The sequence below is a fragment of the Phalaenopsis equestris genome, unplaced genomic scaffold (assembly GCF_001263595.1).
Source record: "Phalaenopsis equestris unplaced genomic scaffold, ASM126359v1 Scaffold233490, whole genome shotgun sequence".
NCBI classification, from domain to species: Eukaryota; Viridiplantae; Streptophyta; class Magnoliopsida; order Asparagales; family Orchidaceae; genus Phalaenopsis; species Phalaenopsis equestris.
This window is the reverse complement of record NW_018251434.1, coordinates 24,339-31,705: the sequence shown is the minus strand read 5'-3', so window position 1 is coordinate 31,705 and position 7,367 is coordinate 24,339. Positions and strand designations below refer to the sequence as shown.

The 7,367-nt window shown below is 37.2% G+C and overlaps 1 pseudogene; it reads right to left on the bottom strand.

The window, feature by feature from the left end:
• Nucleotides 1–2,122: 2,122 nt before the first annotated feature.
• Nucleotides 2,123–3,119, bottom strand: LOC110038683 (annotated as a pseudogene).
• Nucleotides 3,120–7,367: the final 4,248 nt, after the last annotated feature.

The following is a 7,367-nucleotide window of genomic DNA, read 5'->3' as shown; positions in this document are numbered from 1 at the left end:
TTTAGCTCTGAGAAGTGCCTGTTGATCTTTAATAAAAATGCTAAGCATAACTGCAAACAGTGGGTTTCTAGCTATACTGGTTTCTCTAACTCCCAGCTTCCTGTCAAATATTTGGGAACCATGCTGCTTACTGGTAGGACCAGGCAAATTCAATTTGAAGATGTCATAAATAAGATCACTACCTATCTCAATGGGTGGACTCATTCATTCCTCTCAAATGGGGGCAGAATCACTATACTAAAATGAATTCTAACTACTTTCCCCTCTTACATCCTACAGATGACTAACATCAAGAAAAGTACTCAGATACAGATTGAAAGGGCTTTTAACAGACTCCTATGGTCTGGACAGAGGCAACAGATGCATTGGGCTTCATGGAAAAAAGTAGCTAAACCTCAACTGGCTGGGGGAATTGGGTTCAAAGGTATCAATCAGCTTTTCCAAATAAATCTATGTAAGCTTTGGATTAAATTTAGAGCTCATACATCTCTGTGGGCTCTATTCATGAAGGGAAAGTACTGTCAAAATCATCACCCCACTCTTGTTGAAAAGAAGATAGGGGATTCTAAAATTTGGGGTAAAATGCTTCATATAAGACACACTACTGAAAACTTATTCATTTGGGATCTGGGGAAAGGAGAGTTAAATTTTTGGCTTGATAACTGGTGCCCTAAAGACTGGATGTCCCCTATTAGTAACAATCCAAACCCTGATCTCAAGGTGGCTGACTGTTGGATGGATGAAGATTGGTAACTACTTAAACTCTCAGTAATTCTACATACCAACTCCATAGAAAAAATTGCCAGCATCAACATCATAGAAGTAAATTAGATAAAATTGTCTAGCGGTCCTTCTCAAATCAAAGCCTTACTAAAGCCATTTATTCTAAAATCATCCAATGGGAACATCTATCCTGGAGCAAAATCATTTGGAGTAACTATCTATCCCCCTCCATGTTCTTTTTCTGTTGGAGGGTCTTTAACAATCTCATCCCCACTGATGATATCCTTAAACTAAAGGGGCTGAGAGGACCTTCTATATGCAAATTCTGTAATCAGGAGGAGGAATCATTGCCACATCTTTTCTTTGAATGCAATTTTGTACAGGTTGTATGGCATCAACTGCTAGCCCAATTGAACATTGACAAAAACCTCTTTACCTGGGATAATATCACCACTTGCTGGCAGTTTTGGAACAAATGGAACTATGCTCCAATACCTCGTATTGTTGCATGTTTCACTTGGATGGAAAGAAACAAGGTTAAGTTTGAAGAAGGTAGACCAAAAACTGAGAGGATAGTCAGAAACAACATTTCATATCTTAATAAGATGATTAAATACAGAAGATTTCCCAACATCTCCAAGTCTTACTCTTTGGGACAACCTGATAAGAAATATGTTCATAAGTTTTTTTGGAAACCTCCTGACCACCAAACAGTAAAGGTAAATACTGATGGCAGCTTCAATGAGGCAGGTGCAGGTGTTGGGGTTGACTACAGAAATCACCTTGGGAAATGTTTATTATACTTCCACATCCTCATTGAGGCTACTGATGCTGTTGAAATTGAATTAATGGTTGTCTATTGGGCTTTGAAAATTGCCAAAAATGGCTAGCTGGAAAAACTTATGGGTTGAAGTAGATTCTACTGCTATTATCAAGATATTGAGGGAAGAGGATCTGACACCCTAGCACCTTACCTATTGGATGAAAAAGATTAGAGAAATTTCATCACAGATAAAAGAAAATACACTTTTATCTTTAGAGAGGGCAACCAGCCTGCCAATTGGCTTGCCAGACAAGGGTATATTGTAAAAGAGCTATCTGTTGTTGTCTCCCCTCCCCATACCCTTCAGTTTCTACTACAGGGTGACAGGATAAAAGGGTGACAGGGGTGACAGGATAAAGGTCCCATATTTCAGAATTGCTAACCAAGATCTAAAGTGATTGCTTATTGCCTGCTATGATCTCCCTCTCCCACAATCTATCTTAAGTTTTTTTTATTACATGCTACCTGGGGTCTATGTTTTTCTTTGGCAAAATTTTATTGTTTCATAATTCAGTAGTATGTTCTACCAATAGAACAAGTAACAATATAACTAATAGAGATGATCTTAAAAATAAAAAAAAAAACTCACCATCATCAACAAATAATACACAAGCATTTATAACCAAAAGAAGATAAAATAAAGAAGCAAGAAAAAAAACGGGAAATTCTATAACTAAACATCAATTAATGCAGTCTTAAAACCATATAGCACAAGGAAAAGTCATCTAACTCACAGATACAGTCCAGCAACAAAATCATTCCTCACCTTTCTAATGCTTCTTATCCTTCGAAAGGCCCTTCGATACTTTACTCAAAACCTTGGCATCAAATACTGCATACTTCTTCTTAATTTCTTCCACTACCTTCTCACCAAAAGAGTTTATTTTGTCCTCATATTTCTCATACACAATAGGCACCGTATGCAGAAGAACAAACACAAGGTAAAACAGGGAGAGGAAATTCAAGTAGCTTCCAGGAATAGAGACAGCCCAAAGGCCAGCAATCACAGTAAGAAACTTCTTCAAATCTATCCCTGAAGCAATCTCCCTCAAAGCAGCAATAGAACGGTTGATCTCAAACCTTAGAGAAAGTGCAATGTTCACAGCCAGATCTTCGGGAATGCTCACCTGAGGAATGTTTGGAGGAGATTTGTTGATAAACGAGGCTGCATTAGACCAGAGAAATAGGATCTCCAATGTAAGTATTAGAATATGGCCGACCAGCGTGAGAAGATGGTATTCCATCAATTCAAAAAGAACCCATATGGCAGTAGCCCCGCCTAAAACTACAGTTGATGCCTTCTTATTCCTCCAAAGAAACAAATTCGCAGACTTTCCACCACCAAGGACCTGGTGTGCCGGCTTCTCCCTGCCAAAAAGACGATAGATCTTGGGCTAAAGCGACGAATCTGAAGGCTTGTTCTTTTCATCATCGGAATCGAACGACGAGGAGTCATGAACTGCGTGTATCTTCTCGGTTATCTTATCCAACAGTGTTTCATCCGACCGCTCCGCCATCGCCGGAACCCTAAACCTAACAAATCTCCAATGAGCCTCACCTCCACTTCTCTCGATCCGAGCTTTCGATTTATAATATATATATATATCTTTTTAAAAAATATGAAATCAAACTGATCTTATATCTTTCATAATTCAAATAAAAGAGTACTACACTTCAAGCCATGTATCTATCCTGGAAGATAAACACAAAACTTGAGGGTGATGCTCGATCAAATAAACTACGAAATGTATGACATCAGTTTGGTCTGCAAAAACCATTTTATTTGCCTAAAATTTACTGATTTAATATAAAGAATTAAATATGTTTGTATTAAGTTGGGTTCAGAAAAAGCTTCATACAAAAGCAAACCCCTATAGTTAATTACATCTTAGATAACATAAGCCACCTAAGAAAACTCTAAAAAAAAGGGGAATATTATCTTCAAGAAGTTCAAAAAGATAGTACTTTTCAACGAGACCAGACAAAGAAGTGTGAAAGGGGTGTTGACCTCATTTTTGGTTGAGGTTTAGTTTTTCGTCTTTAGTAGTCTAGGGTCTAGCCATATGACTTTTCCTGTTGACTATTCCTAGAAAACTAGACATGGAACCATCACCATTAGAAATTCCAAACTCTTCTCCACTCAACTTGAAGTTCCACATGTTGCTCTCTACCTCTAAATACTTAGTATGTGGGGTCACTGTGGGGAAACTCAAGATGAGTCACCCTTAGGACTGTTAAACCTTACGGTTAACCCTGGGTGTTGGTCTAGAGCTAAGGCACTCACTACACTTATATACACTCATAATCACTCAAAACCCTAAACTCAAATTTCTAGCCTAGATCTCGTGATCTTTTGGGATACTCATGTAGATGGTCCCTAAACCTACTAGCCCTTGGGCTATCTTTTAACTAAGACCACTATGTAGAGGTCCCAAAATGGGGTTTCCATTGGTCCATTGCTTATTGGTGATGATTGGTACCTCAACTCTGCCAAAATACTCATCTTGGCCTTTTACCTCTAAAACACCCCCAAATTACCAAAATACTCCTCCATAGCTCAAAATCCCAAAAATTCCAAAAATTCCTAGAAAATCCCAATAAATCCTAAGTATTCCCATTTTCATTTCTCTCAACTACCACATGACCCAATTTGGCCAATTTGACCATCTTCAACAAAAACCCCCAAATTGCCCTTTAAAGACTCAAATTTCCCCAAATCTAACTCAAATGTCCATCAATTTGATCTCAATTGACCCAAATTTCACTCATAAACTCAAATTCACTTTTTATATGACCAAACTAAACCAAATCCAAGCTCAATTGGTCCATGATTTGAGCCCAATTTTGATTTGAGTCAAAACCACAATTTTGACCATATGAACTAATCTCACCAAATTGAACCCATAACCTAGTCAATTGGCCTCAATTAATGTTGCAAAATCTTTATGAAATTCTCACACATCAAAATCAATCATCAATTGACCTTGTTGAAGTCTCAAATCCATTTGATTTTTGCCTAAATCAAAAATTCTCAAATTTAGCCCCAAATTGGCTAAGTCCCCAAATTTCACCCAATTGATTGCCTTAACCTCCAAATTGGCATCCAATTCATGTTGAAAACTCTTCATGAGGTCCATATTAACCATTTAAAATAATCAATTTGGACTTAGCCCAAGGCTAACCCAAGCTAGACCCAAGCCTAGCCCAACATGACCAAATTGATTAAAGTTCAAAATTCCCTTAAATTGACCTTCCAATTTAACTCAAAACCACTTACATCCTTCACCAAAGTTGTTCCTTATGATCATCTACACCAAATGACATAATTATTTGCGCCAATTGACATGGCTAATCTAGCTCAAACCCAAATTTTGGTCATTTGCACCCACTTGGACCCATGCACTAAATGTGACCTAACCACCCTAAGGCCATCAAATTAACTCCACAACAGCCGTTAGTTGGACTTAGTGACTAGTCCAAACACCATGAAATCACCTAAATCAAGCCATGGACCAAAGATCCCCCGAATTAAGGGATATTATTTCCGAAAATGCACATGCTGAAGATATCTTTGCCAAATCAAAGCACATTTGCATTAAATTGCTGTAATGGATTCCTCTGGCTGGGTTCCCTGAGCTCGTAGCCACCTCCCCCTGGCCGGCCGGCCAGTCTAGTGGCCATAAAAGCCCAAAACCAAGAGCCACCCCCATGGCACCACACCCAAATCAAACCTAGAGGTCAGCTCATCCAAACCAATTGATAGAGCTCCTCTGCGCTCCACCTAAGCACCACAATGCACCCAATCTTATGCCCTGATAGGCCATGACAGCCACCATAACCCCATTTTTATAAAAGGCCACCTCCATGGCCGTTAAACTAAGTGCTGAAATTTTCTTAGAGAGACCTCTCCAACTTCGCAAAGAGCTTCCCTAAGATCCCCTCAGTGCATTCTGACCATTTTCCCTCATCCATTCCCATTGTCGGAGCTCAATTTTGAGCTTGAAACCTTGTCAGAAACCAGGACAGAACCCAATACACCTCCCCAGTCTATTAAACACAAATTAACTTCACCCACACCTTCACAAGTAGCTAAAGCCCCATCAAATCCCCCTTCCACAGAGCCTCTACCATAGCTCTAGACCAACACCTGAAATCGAGCTTGGTCGAATTCATACCTAGGCCTTACACCAAGACCAGGGACTCAATACCTAGGTCGAATTAAAGTTGTGAAGCCTCCCTTCTCAGAGCAAAGGTATAAAACTCCTCGTCCTCCCGAGCTTATTTTGATTCTCCATTTATTTAAGCTTGATTTCATGGTACCTTAGCCGTATGGATGTGTTTGTCTCGCTTAGACGAGTTCATAGGATCAAGCCCGAGATCTAAAGGTTTTAGTGTGGACGGGCACGGGATCATTCTATCGGGGAAGATGACGGGGAGCCGTTCGATCAAGCGTGTATCAAATGAACGGGGGAGATCGAGCCGGACAGCGCTTCGGGACATAAACCGCGGGCCGAAACAGCAGCTACGTGGACGAACGGGGACGACGGCGTCCACCCAGAGCGCGCCACTCATGCCTTTGGAGCTGCCTAGGATCTTGTCAGCACGCGCGGTTTAAATAGATAAATAGAGTTTTTTCTTATTTATTTAAATACCCTTAACTTAGAAAATTCAGAACTTTGTGTAGAAAAATCACAAAAATAAAATAAAAATATCCACTTGCTCAGTGAACAAAGGAGAACAATGTGGAATAAATTTCAAGACCATGTTATGCATATTTTATTTTCAATTAATTAAAAATTATTTTGGGATCATTTGATTCTCCATGCATAATGACACATCACCTTGGCTTGGAATTTTAGCATGTTGTAGCCTCTATCAGGGGAAATATTCTCTGATTTTTCCAAAGTCAGAGGAGTTTCCAAGTTATTTCACAATATTTTTCAAGTTATTTCACAATATTTCTTTAAAATAATCATGGAAATTAGCATATTAATTATAAAATCCTAAGCGAATTTTGGAAAGTCCACCATGACTAGAGAAACCTTTGGAAATAATTTCATGGGGCAAGTCATTTAAAATGTCCTTAGATTTTACAAATACTAAATCACTAAGATAATTAGTCTTGAAAAATTTAAACATTTAAATGACTTGATTTTTTATCTCCACTGTGATTTATGATTCAGAGAACTCATCATAAAAATTTCAAAATATTTTGAGTTCATTTGACAACTTAAGTTGATTTTTAAAGATAAATAACACTTTTAACACTTAAATGATTTTTAGAAAATCAAAATATAACTCAAAAAATTCTAAAATTTAGTTTTTTAAGTTCTCTATGATCAGGGATATTTTATAAAAATAAAATGATATTTAAAAGAAAAACTTGATTTTTAGCCTATTCTAAATATTTAAATAATTAAAAATTCATAAAAATCACAAAAATAATAAAACTCATAAAAATGATCTAAATTGTTTCCTAATCACTTAGGAACAATTAGAATATTTTTTCTTGATTTTATAAATAAAGATATTGAATTTCAAAGCTTAAAAATAATTTTTTTTAAAAGCTAAAAATGAGTTTTCACTAAAATTATTCCAATAAATCAAGGAAAAATAAAAAATAGATATAAATTTGGTCTTCTGAGTTCTCTGACCATAGAGGGATTTTTCAAAAATAGAAAACTTAATTTTCACCTCCCAAAATATTTTATTTTTATTAAATAACCCAGAATTTAAAATAATTCTAATAAATCACAGAAAATTCAAAAAATTATAAAATTTGATCCAAAGGCTTCTCTGGTCTAGGTCTACCTCCAGTAAA